The following is a 13,320-nucleotide window of genomic DNA, read 5'->3' as shown; positions in this document are numbered from 1 at the left end:
AAAAAATCAGTAGCATTTATATATGCAAATGACAAAGATACAGAGAAAGAAATAAGGGACATAGTCCCATTTTCAATAGCAACAAAAAATAAAATAAAATACCTTGGAATAACATTAACCAAGGAAGTGAAAGATCTATACAACAAAAACATAAAAACACTCAAAAAAGAAATTGAGGAGGACTGGAGAAAATGGAAAGACCTCCCATGCTCCTGGATAGGCAAAATTAACATTGTGAAGATGACAAAGGCAATATACAGATTTAATGCAATTCCAATTAAAATCCCTACAGTGTTGTTCACAGAGATAGAACAAATGATCCCAAATTCCATATGGAAAGGCAGAAGGCCTCGTATATCCAAACATATCCTCAGCAAAAGTAATGCCTATGGTGGCATCACCATACCTGATCTAAAGCTATGTTACAAAGCCATAATAATAAAAACAGCATGGTAGTGGCATAAAAACAGGAGGGTAGACCAATGGAATAGACTTGAGGACCTGGACGTTGGGTCAAGCAACTAGAGCTACTTGATATTTGACAAAGGCCCTAACAATATAGGCTGGAAAAAAGACAGCATCTACAACAAATGGTGCTGGACAAACTGGATAACCCCATGCAGGAAACTGAAACTTGATCCACACATTTCACCATGCACTACATTCAAATCCAAATGTATCAAAGACCTCAATATAAGACCAGAAACTTGAATACTACTGGAAGAAAATTTAGGAAGTACTTTCCATGATTTGGAATGGAAAAAGACTTCCTGAACAAAACCCTAGTAGCTCACGGTCTTAAACACTGACACAACCAATGGAATCACATGAAGCTGAAGAGTTTCTTTACAGACAAGCATACAATAAGCAAAGCCAATGGATTACCCACAGAATGGAAGAAAATATTTGTGGATATCCAACTGAGAGAGGCCTAATCTCTAGAATCTACAAAGAACTCAAAAATCTAAACATTAAGAAGTCAAATACCCCACACACAAAATGGGGCAAAGAGCTGAACAGGCAGTTCACAGAGGAAGAAATACAAATGGCAAACACATACTTAAGAAAATGTTCATCATCCCTAATCATCAGAGAAATGCAAATTAAAACAACTATGAGATTCCACCTTACCCCAATAAGGATAGCAAACATCTAAAAATCAAACGAAAATAAATGCTGGTGAGGATGTGGAGAAGTAGGCACACTCATCCACTGTTGGTGGGAATGTAGGATGGTACAAACAATTTGGAAAGCAATATGGAGACTCCTGAAAAAGCTGACTATAGAGATATCAACAGACCCAGTTATTCCCTTACTAGGTATCTACCCTAAAACCTTCAAACCACAGGCCAGAGAGATTTGCTCAACCATGTTTGTAGCAGCTCAATACATAATAGCTGGAAACAACCCATATGTCCATCACTAGAAGAATGGATAACTTAGTTGTGGTATATCTAAACAATGGAATTCTATACAGCAGTAAGAAAAAGTGACACAAAAAAAATTGAGGAAAAACGGTAGAATCTGGAACAGATCCTTCTCAGTGAACTTACCCAATCACAGAAAAAAAAAAATTGCCACATAGTCTCACTCATCGACAGCACCTAACCTGAATCTACCCAAGATACCTTACATACTTAGCAAGCATCTCATGGACTAGACACTAGGAGGGATGGGGAGGGAGGGGAGGGCATCAAAGGGGTGGGAAACACCAATCTAGACCAAAACGGCAATGGTACCATAAAATTCTACTTCCTAAAAGGCAGAACAAATGGCTGAACCTTCATCAGGCCTTTACAGGAAACACCTGAACCACAAGACACTGGAGAGGGTAGGATCAAGGCTAACTTTAATCTTCTACATCTTCCCTCCCTCCCTCTCCCTCTCCCTCTCTCTCTCTTCTCTCTCTAACTCTTGTATATTAATTATCTTTTTCCTCATTTTCTTAGTGGGCACTGACCTGTAACTCCCAGTACCAGCATGGGGCTATCATCCTCAATGAGCTTTTGATCTGAGAAACCTACAAGTTTTCCTAAAAGAATGACAGATTTCTGTCAGAGTACTTGATGGCCCACCAAAGGTTAGTGGTAATACCCTATTGCTGAAGACACCATATGCAGCTGACATGTAAAATGGAATGGCATGGCTGGAAGTTGGAAGAGAGTCAGTCCCCAGATAGTCAGCATATCTAGTGCCAGAAGTGTGCTACGTGGGCGACTGGGGGAAATGACAAATATCTGTCCACGGTCTATCCTACTTAGCAGCAAACCTGTTTGATGCCCACAGAAGTTCAATAGTGGCACACAGCCATGCTGGGGAACCAGCTGCTCTTGATTTGGCTAACTGATCCCCTCAGTGGTATGGGACCCATAGCTGGAGATGGAAAACAAGTCAGAACCATATCCAAACATAAGCCCACTCTGCAATATCAAGCTATCATCAATCATGGGCTACAAGAGGGCCTATACCTATTAAACTCTCTATAAAAAAAGTAAGGGTTATCTCATTTGTTCTGGTGCTAACTTACTCTCCATTGGAGAATCTGCTTCTCTGTTTCAGATAAATGCAGATCCTAAGGAGAGGGCCACCCCATTATACCTCAAAAGGCCCTTGCTGAAACTAAGGAAAATTGGCAAAACAAGCAAGGGTGCTGTTTTCCTGATGAACCTGGTATCAGCACAAGGGGCAAGGATACCAACACAGAGAAAAAACAACTCCTACCAAATCAGAAAGCCAGAGCCTCAGAAGCCTCCAACACCTCATCACTGAAGCAGACCAAATATGAAACCAATATGGCTCAGGGAAATTTTGTGGAAGAGGGGGCGGAAAGAATGTCAGAGCCACATGTTGGGTCATGATATGCAGAGACGTGTATCATACCAATAACTGTGAGCTAACTCCACAATACATGATCCATATACCTCAACAAGAGTGGCCAGTGGGTAGGGGGTAGGTCACAGTTCAGCCTAATAATGGTACCAAACTGCCTGTATTTTCTGAATACAAACAAACAAAAAATAATAACATTAAAAAAGGCTTTCAGGCTTAGTGTTTTGTTCATGAATAATACAATTACTTTTCATATCACTTATACAGTGGCTGTATAATCCTTGAGCATTTTGTAAGACGCCCTGCCACTAAGGTGTTAGAGGAACCCCACTGCTTAATAGTAAGACTTTAAAATGTCTCTTGGGTATCATCGCATAAACAAGAATCAAATGAAGCTGGATCTGGTGTTTCAAGGCACTTCAATTAGGATAGGAAGCAACAAAACTGTAGCCCAATAATGATAACTCCTCAACTACTAAGGTAAACTGAATTACCTAAACATTTCTTTGGAAAATTACTAAATCTCATCAACCATGTAAACTTGTTTCTATCAGAGAAGGCTTGATAGTTCTGGTATTCTGGGAAATTTCTGTGGCCAAACAAAAACAATAGAAACCTTGATGGAGGGTTTGTAATCATTAGAATTTGAAGAGTTATCAAAGCCAATATTCTGTTTTAAAAATATAACAGAACTAGAGTAAAGAAAGTTAATTCCCTGCTCTTTTTATTTTGTTTTATTTTATTTTATTTTATTTTATTTTATTTTATTTTATTTTATTTTATTTTATTTTATTTTATTGGTTTTTCGAGGTAGGGTCTCACTCTGGTCCAGGCTGACCTGGACTTAACTCTGTAGTCTCAGGGTGGCCTTGAACTCATGGTGATCCTCCTACCTCTGCCTCCAGAGTGCTGGGATTAACGGCGTGTGCAACCATGCCCGGCCCCAGCTCATTTTTTAACTTCAACTTGGAAGGAAGAATCTTTCAATACTCTAATAATATTTTTAGAAGTCCAGTGTAGTTTATAAATTTATACAGACTATTAAATGATGTGTGTACATTACAGGATGCCATTTATAACTAGAATTGTCAGAAAATTACATGTAAACAAAGAGATTTGAAACTAACATTTTGAAATAAGAATGTATATATTATTCTTTAACATAATATCATTTCACTTTTTAAAACCTCTAAATAATGTCAATGTGATCGGATACATTTTATATATAAATAAACTGGCTTATACTTTTAGGTAATAGGATAGAAATTATATAGCAAGTGAAAAAACTTAAGGTTTTAACAAAGACCTAAATCACACAAAATGAAGTTTACAATCTAAAGGCTCTGTTTCACTAACTGATCAGTTTTAGCATTGATATAAATAATCCATGTAGCACTCATTCTTAAGTATTTGCATTCAGTAGAATATGAATATACTAATCACTTCAAATATATTATTGATAATTCAAAAGGCCATTACAATTTTACAGAGCCTCAAGTTCATCTTTTTAAACAGAAATAGTTAATGTACATGCATTCCAATAAGAAAATTCTGACAAAGATTTCTAACTGTGAATTCTATTTAACTGGCTTTTACTTTACCTAGACATTAATATCAGTGTACATCTCATTTTGAACATTAAAAATGCTTTGTGTTTATTGACACACAGCCTTATGCAACTGATTAATAGAAGGTATGTTAATTACCCTGTTATTGCTGCTCAGGTCTATTCACCCAGAGAAGAAGAGAATGAGGATGTAGGGTGGGGGCTGCTCTGTGATGCTGGAATTGCAGAAAGAAGTTAAATTCACTCATCTCACTGTCATTTGTAAATAAAAACACAAATCACCACAGATTCTATTCATCTTCTTTAACATCAGTTGAGATTAAATTTTAATACTGTTAACTTTCTGTTTTTGAAATTCTATGTACAGAAAGGAAAGATCAAACAATTCTCAAATATTCTTCTTCAATATATAACAGCCAAATGTAAAAATTGTTGCCATATCTGTCAATCAACTCAGTCATCTTCTAATGAGATGGAAATGCCAATCTTATGCTCTGTTTCCAAGCAAGACTTAGTTAGCATCTCCACTGAGGTAAACAAAGGCTTTTGTTAGTTCACATGTACTTTAGCCTAGCAGGTGTCACCATAAACCATCAGACCACTAACTCTGTCCCTGGACTGGTGTGGAAAAAAATTCTAATTATCCCTTTGTGGATATCTATTTAGCTCATATATTATTATATTTGCCCAAACTATGGTATAAGAACTAAAAGAGTATAAGCCATTCAGATAAAATTCAAAAGTAAACTCATTATTATCTCCTTCCCAAAAGAACATTGATCTTCCTTTTCCTACTGAAGATGCACTTTTATCAAGGACTCACATCATGGATAGCCCCTGATGAAGACATGTAGGCCTTGCAGACATCTGTAAACACTGTCATTGTAAAGACAGCCATGTCTGTTATTATATCTTATATGGGTTCCTAGGAATCACTATGCTATCAAAATTCAAGCAATTTAAAAAATCAACTCAAGGAAATTTGGTTATGGAACAAGACAGAGACACCTCAGCCATGAGACATTAGCTAAAAAAGCTTAAAATTTCAAAGTAGCAAAATTTTACATGGGTTATATTGTCAATACACATAAATATGGCATATACATACACATACAATACAAATAAATATGGCAAAGAACGTTTACTTGTGGTGAACTGGTAGCAGATGGGTAGTCTGAATTCAGAGTTCAGGCTGCAGAACCACTTGTAAATATATGTGGCTCATCACCAAGCTGTGAGCTGAAGGGCAGGCTACATGCATGCGTTTAACACATCTTACCAGAGTCAATTCATCTGGACACAATGTCATATATTTACTCTGTATTTCTAAGGGGTGAAATTACCCATGTGTAAATGTGAAAATAATGTTACACTAAAAAAAAAACCTCTAATAGATCCATCACACTGGAATAAATTTACATTTTAAAAACAAGTGTCAAAAAAATTAATCAGGCTAGAATTGTGTAACTTGGCCATACTCTAATTAGGACTCAAAAGAACAAAAAGAAAAGATGTGACCATTTTGCACACAGAGCCTCTCTCTTACACAAGTAGCAATTTATCCTTCATGAAAGGCAATGCGACAAGCATGTGTGGATTGCTTTTCATCTTCACCTTATTGGTACTGGCTAGTTTACAGAACCTTTCTCAGTAACAGTTCTTTGGAGATGAGTAGATTTTATTTGAAATACTCAAATCCTAAACCTATATTCAGAAATGGCTACTGCTTACTGACTTATTTCTCTGATCAAGCTCCCAACAGACCCTCTGCCAGGTAACGATGGATATCAGAGAGTATGCTCATTGGTACAGTGAGTGACATCATGGGAATCAGAGGAACTATATCTCACGTTCTTATGTGTACAAAGAAGGTGAAATAATCAAATTCAAGCTGCTGAGAAAGCATTTAAAGTTTAAGGTTGATTCTTCCTTTGCAGAAATGTTACAGGCAGATTTTTATGACCTCACTCATACATGAAGTTGGCATATTCTGTTGAAGCTCCGATTCTGAAGTAGAATGGGGGATACAGGGAATGGAAGGGCTTCAGCAGAGGTGGTGCACAAGAAGGTGAGGAAGAGGAGGGAAGGATAGCCAGTGAAACCTAAGTATGTGTGAAAATGCCGTAAGGAAGCGTTAAACTTTGTGTGCCAATTAAAAATAAAAATGAAGCTTAGAAATGTCTTAAAGGGGCCAGATGTGGTGGTTCACGCCTTTAATCCCAGAACTCGGGAGGCAGAGGTAGGAGGGTTGCCATGAGTTCAAGACCAACCTGAGACTACACAGTGAATTCCAGGTCAGTCTAAGCTAGAATGAGACTTTACCTTGAAAAACCAAAAAGAAAAAATGCCTTAAAGGTCAGAAGATTACAACTTAATAAATTTGTGTATAGGTTCTAGTTAAGTATTCATTGTATGTCATAGGATGAAATTGAGATGTCCCTTCATTAAAGCTTGGTAATAAATTTAGTGAGGAAGGAAACCTAAATTTCTACTTATATTAATTTATAAATGTAGATATGTCAAAATGTTCACATAACTATAAATGAGCAAACTGACTTTGTTGCATTTATACTAATTCTAATTACCAATCTGTTTTTAACTACAATTTTTAATACTCCATCATAGTTATTCAAGTATTCAATTTTCCCCAAAGTGTTTAATATTAAAGTACACAATGTTCTATATACCTGCTTGTAGATAAAATATGTCTTTACTTATAGTTTCATTTGCAAAGCAACGTAATACTATTTTCAAAGTCCACTATTGCTTACAACACATAAAAATGCTTTGTGTAAGGAATCATCTTCTTGATTTTACACATGCAAAACCCTGGAATTATCACAAAGCCAAACAACTTGTGAATGTCTCTTAATCAGTGAAAGCAGAATCAGAACTTTTCAAGGCTCATAGTTTCCTTCCCCACCTGTTTAGGATCTGGCCACAAAGAGCAATCACATTGCAGACACACACTTAAAATCTGGATTCATCCTTTCCACAACATGTTTCTAAGATGATCTAAGTAGTAAATTAATGTGTAGGGAGTAAGATTTGATTATTTGTTTTAATATTGTGGGTTTGTATTGTATATCAGGGTCCATTAATGTTATCGTAAATAGCCAAGAAAAATTAAAACATATCCTTAACTGCCCAGGTCAGGACCGAGCTACAAGACTCATATGTCCCATCACGAAACCACAAGATTCTTTGTCTAAACCCCTTGGTGACTTTCTTAATGGATCCCTACTTTCCATAATCGGCCCACACTGCTTAGTCATTTAGCCAACTGGAATGAAGTGGCCAAGTGAATTTCAGACCTGATTCTGTCTCTTACACAGTCACACATTTATTCTTAGGAAACCATCTATCCCCTGGAAATCTCTGACTAATTATAAAGTGATTTTGTCATCCTGAGTTTTCTGTAAACCTACTACAAAGCACTAAGTTTATGAGTTAGTGGTGAAGTGCAAACAGCATCATGGAACTAAATCCCCATCCTAGGCAAGTGTAGAAATTAATCATAGTTAGTAGAACAAAAACTGTATCTGCCCAGAGCATGTAAATTATGAAAGTAAATAGAATGACATTTTTACAACAATGCCCGAAGGCTGAGATGAAGATACTCTTGGGGATGGAATTCTCCGTCATCTGTGCTCATATACAATAAATTTCTCTGGAAGTAAATTATTGTAAAGTGTTATACAATGGTAAGATTATTGATTTACTTTGGCTTTTATCCTGAGTTAGATGTAGAAGATCAATTGTTAATATTGCCTTGATCATTTCTAACTGTGCCCAGAGGCTTATGAGAACTGACACAGTGTAAGGACGGAAGCATAAATAAAGAAAAACAAATCCAAGAAGATCGCTCTCTACGTAAACTTGGTTTTTCTTTAGAATTTCTTAACTGTCCCAATGGAATCATGATGTATTTTTATTTGCACAGCAGACATTGTATTACAAAAGTCCCTTTCAAGAAATATAAATAACATTTTAAACTAAATATTTTTAAGAAAAAATACAGCACTCTGAAGAGGTCAACTGTGGTATCAATGATGTCAATATTAAGAATAAGAGAACTTACTAAATGTGTTTCACAAACATTAAATATTATATGAGGAAACAAAATTTAAGGTTTCCAAACAGTACCCTACCCTGCCCAAATTAATTTGTTTTCCTCATTTCTTATTGTTAGCCATTTGTGAAAACTTGTTTTGCTATAAAAATTGATTTTGGGGGCTGGAGAGATGGCTTTGCGGTTAAGCGCTTGACTGTGAAGCCTAAGGACCCAGGTTAGAGGCTCGGTTCCCCAGGTCCCACGTTAGCCAGATGCACAAGGGGACACACGCGTCTGGAGTTTGTTTGCAGAGGCTGGAAGCCCTGGCACGCCCATTCTCTCTCTCTCTCTCTCTCTCTATCTGTCTTTCTCTCTATGTCTGTCACTCTCAAATAAATAAATTAAAAAAAAATTGATTTTGGGGCTGGAGAGATGGCTTAGTGGTTAAGCACTTGCCTGTGAAGCCTAAGGACCCCGGTTCAAGGCTCGATTTCCAAGGACCCACATTATCCAGATGCACAAGGGGGCACACGCATCTGGAGTTTGTTTGCAGTGGCTAGAAGCTCTAGCATGCCCATTCTCCATTCTCTCTCTCTCTCTCTCTGCCTCTTTCTCTCTCTGCCTGTTGCTCTCAAATCAATAAATAAAAATAAACAAAAAAAATTTTTTTAATTATTTTTGTTTTTTTTTAATTTAATTTATTAGTTTTCATTTTAAATATGTTCACCAATTGTAAATTGCAAGGACAATAGTAGAATATCAGAGATGTACATATTAATCAAGAAAAACAATAAAACAATGTGAAGACAGACAATAAGGATAAAGAAAACCCACTCCATTACTTGTGCACTTGACTCATGCTTTCCCTAAACTAGTGCCTTTTCATAAACTGACTCTTGACCATATGTATAAATATGTGTACACATGTTTAATCTGTATACAGAGCACTCAGGCAATGTCACCATAGCCGGAGTGTTCATTTATTCACTCGCAGAACATTTGGTGAGTGCCTGCTATTACCAGATATGGCTCCAGATGCTAAGGTCAGTAATGTGCCTGCACACACGTGTGTTCACTCACATATGAGCATGCAAACACACATGTGCACACCACATAAACTCATGAAAAAGTCAGTTGCCTTCAAAAGATAATGTACAGAGACAAGAACAATAAGGTCTAGTGCCATATTAACCAACAGGGTGAATATAATTAGCAATAATGCATTATGTGTCTCCAAATAGCTAGAAGAGAGAATTTTAACTGTTCTCACCATAAAGAAATGATTAAAGCTTAAGGTGATAGATATTTTAATCACTGTGGTATTATAATTACACAGTGTATACATGAATCAAAATATCATACTGTATTCCTGAATATGAACAATTACTGTGTCAAAAAGAAGGAGACCTCTAAAAAAAAAAAAAAAAAGTTAGAGAGAGACCTCATTAACATGAAGAAACAGAAAGAGTAGAACAACTTTAGCCTTGCTGGTGACTCCATTTTGCTCGGTAGAATACTATGTCAGTTAAAAAGAAAGGTGCGCAGTTCCAGGTGATAACTAGTGCTACTGAAAAACAAAGAAACACTAAGAGCTAAGAAGTGCTCTCTCTCATCTTTAAACAATTTCTATCTGTATTAATTATGAACTATACAGTCTGAAAAAATCATTTGTTGGTCATATTCCCCTTGGATTATCCTGTGAGAGTCCGCTCTCCCCTGCCTCTCACAAAACTGAGGGCCCTCCTCAGTGGGGTTACTGATATTCATCATGGGGTCAGGAATGAAGAATTCTTTTACAGAAAGTGACCTGAAGATGATCTCTGGGAATGTGACATGATGTCTTAAGACATGTTTTAGCAGAGGGCTAAATGAAATTATGAAGCAAGTAAAAAATATGGTTTCTGAGCCAGGCATGGTGCCACACGCCTTTAATCCCAACACTTGGGAGGCAGAGGTAGGAGGATCATTGTAAATTCAAGTCCACCCTGAGATGACATAGTGAATTCCAGGTCAGCCTGGTCTAGGGGGAGACCCTACCTCAAAAAAACAAACATAAATAAATAATAAAATGTGGTTTCTGTAAAGTTATTGAAAGATTTCCTCATTAATAATATGAGGAAGGGCAATCTAGTCTCAAAGAGCTGGCATCAGACTAGCTCACTAGTTTCTACTCTTCCAATGTTTATAATCATTGTATAACCAAAATGTATCATTTAAATAAATTTCTGAACTTAAGCAGAGCAATGGTCAATATCCCTTCTGCCATTTTAACCAGATCATTTTCTTCCAATTAAGTAGAATATGAGGAAATCATGTACTCCCATGCAGTAAGTAGCCAGGTACTTTTAGAAGTTCATTGAATCCTTATTAAATGAATTGAAAATACTTTGAATCTCCTGGTTCAATACAATTGAAAATATGGATTTTATCAGATGACAAGTGACTTTATATCTATTGGACTTAATTGATTCCACTTATAATGACAGTAAAACAAATCTTTTCTTGGTGAAGAATTTTTTTTTACTTAATTGGTGGTAAAGTGATAAATTCATATATTTAAAGGTTATTGTACTGTATTATCCCCTCTAATGAATATATTCATAACTTAATAGAGAATTCTGGAAATGTTCACATTATGACATAAATCTGTTAACATTTAAGTGCTTAAAATTTTATTCCTTGTCATCTTATTACCAAATCTTTTAAATTTTAAGCAAGTATAACCCACAATCATCTTAATATTACACCAGAATCAGAATGTTAAATTTGTAGTAGCATGAGGATTTCCATGGTAACATCCAACCTTGCCATAAATACTTCAAAAGATAGTGGCATTTTAATATAAAATATATAAAATATAAAATATAAAATCCTCTGTTAATTAAACATAACAAAGAACTTGTAGGAATTCATGGGCAAAGCAAAGTAGCCTTTTAAGAAGAAGATGAAGTAATCCTATCTAATAAATTTTCTTTTGGTTGAAACCCTTTATTAAAAGTAAATTATGCCGGGCATGGTGGCTCACGCCTTTAATCACAGCACTCGGGAGGCAGAGGTAGGAGGATCGCCATGAGTTCAAGGCCACCCTGAGACTACATAGTGAATTCCAGGTCAGCCTGGACCAGAGTGAGACCCTACCTCAAAAAACAAAAAAAAAAAAAAAAAAGTAAATATAAGTTGATAGCCTTGAGAAAAACAAATGTAGTGTTTTATTACAACACACTGCATGAACCTCCAGCAACGTAGAGAAAAAAAGGAAAATAATAGAAAAATACCTATGTATGTTCAACATGAGCTAGATAACAACAAGTTCTCTTGGAAACAGAATGTTTTGCAACTTGAGCTAAATAATGAATGATTTCTCAAATAGATGACAGCATTAAAATTTTCAAAAATAATGATTCCTGGAATCTAACTTCATGGAACATTTATTTGATTCTCTTCTATGAAATATTTTCCCATATACTCATATTTTTAATGCTAAATAAATTTTAATTAGAATATTTCTAATTATTATTTAGAAAATATAATTTGCCTTCCAGTGTTAGTGGTGCATCTTTATCCTTCTGGCTAAATAAAAGTGTGTTAGGATACTTTTCTTGTGTTCAGATATTTCTTTAAACAATATATGTTGGTTTTATTCTTTTTTTTTTCTTTGCTTAGGCAATATGTATATGAACATACCCCTCTGTAAATTAGATCTGTTAAGTACAACTGTTTTGGAGTGGACTAGAACTTAAACTTCTGATATTTTATAAGCAACTCAGCCATTTTGATTATTTAAAAGTTGACCGACTTTTCCACTTATGATCACATACCTTTCAGCATATTTCTAACTTTATCCCTTTTTTCTGATCATTGGGCATTAATGTGAGCAAAGTACAATGCAGAGTGCACTGTCAAGCACTGGTAGGATGAAATTGTCATATATTGCTTAGTGAACATTATTTAACATATATAGTTTGATGATGCAACTTATAAAAATTCTGAAAGCTACATAATATTTTCATCTCAAATATATGCAAGAGATATACCTAGGAATCAACTCCAAATTTTAACATAGAAGACACATTGTATTCCCACCCCCCATAGCTTATAGCACTACTTCTCAAACCATGGTTCAAAAAGTGTCAGCAAAGATAAATTTCATTGGAGCCTGAGATCCCCACAGAAAACCAAGCTCCTCACTAGATGAGTTTCAGAACCTGCATTTTCCTAAGCACCCTCATTGTATGCAGGGCTAGTACATTTCTTAAAAGTCTAGGTCATCACCTGCTCAAATATAAGTAAGCAGCCTGCAATCTCTGTATGGCTGTTCTCTTGCTTACTTCAGTCTTTTAAATGTGGTAAGAATAGTTAACAACAGGTAAATCATGGTACAGCAAAGTTTCAGTTCTTTTTCATCTTGCATAACAGAAACTTTTACCTGTGAAAGTGCATGTTCCTCTTTGCATTCCCCAACTTATTTCCAACCTGGTGGATTAAATAATACAAAACAATATACATGAAAGTTTGAGAATTCTCCAGTCATTTTAAATTCAGCTTTTAAATATAGGGCATTCCTTTTAGTTTGGTTTAATTTGCAGTGCTGGGGATTGAACATAGGACTTCAAACACACTAGGCAAGTGTTTGTAGTCAGCTCCACATTTCTGGGATGAACTTCCAAACCAGACACAGGGGCAATTCCATAATGGCCAAAGAGGCTGGCCACCTTTCACAGATCAAAGCAGAGAGAAACTGCCACCAGCCAGCACCTCAAGCAAGTACACACAGGTAGCAAAACAGTAGGGACCCAGGCAGAGTTCAGACCTCTCTGCATACCTTTGTCTGTAATTTAAATCTGTACTCCTTCCCCCCTACACCCCAGTG

This window comes from Jaculus jaculus, chromosome 11 (genome assembly GCF_020740685.1).
Source record: "Jaculus jaculus isolate mJacJac1 chromosome 11, mJacJac1.mat.Y.cur, whole genome shotgun sequence".
Taxonomy (NCBI): Eukaryota; Metazoa; Chordata; class Mammalia; order Rodentia; family Dipodidae; genus Jaculus; species Jaculus jaculus.
This window is presented reverse-complemented; position numbering follows the sequence as displayed.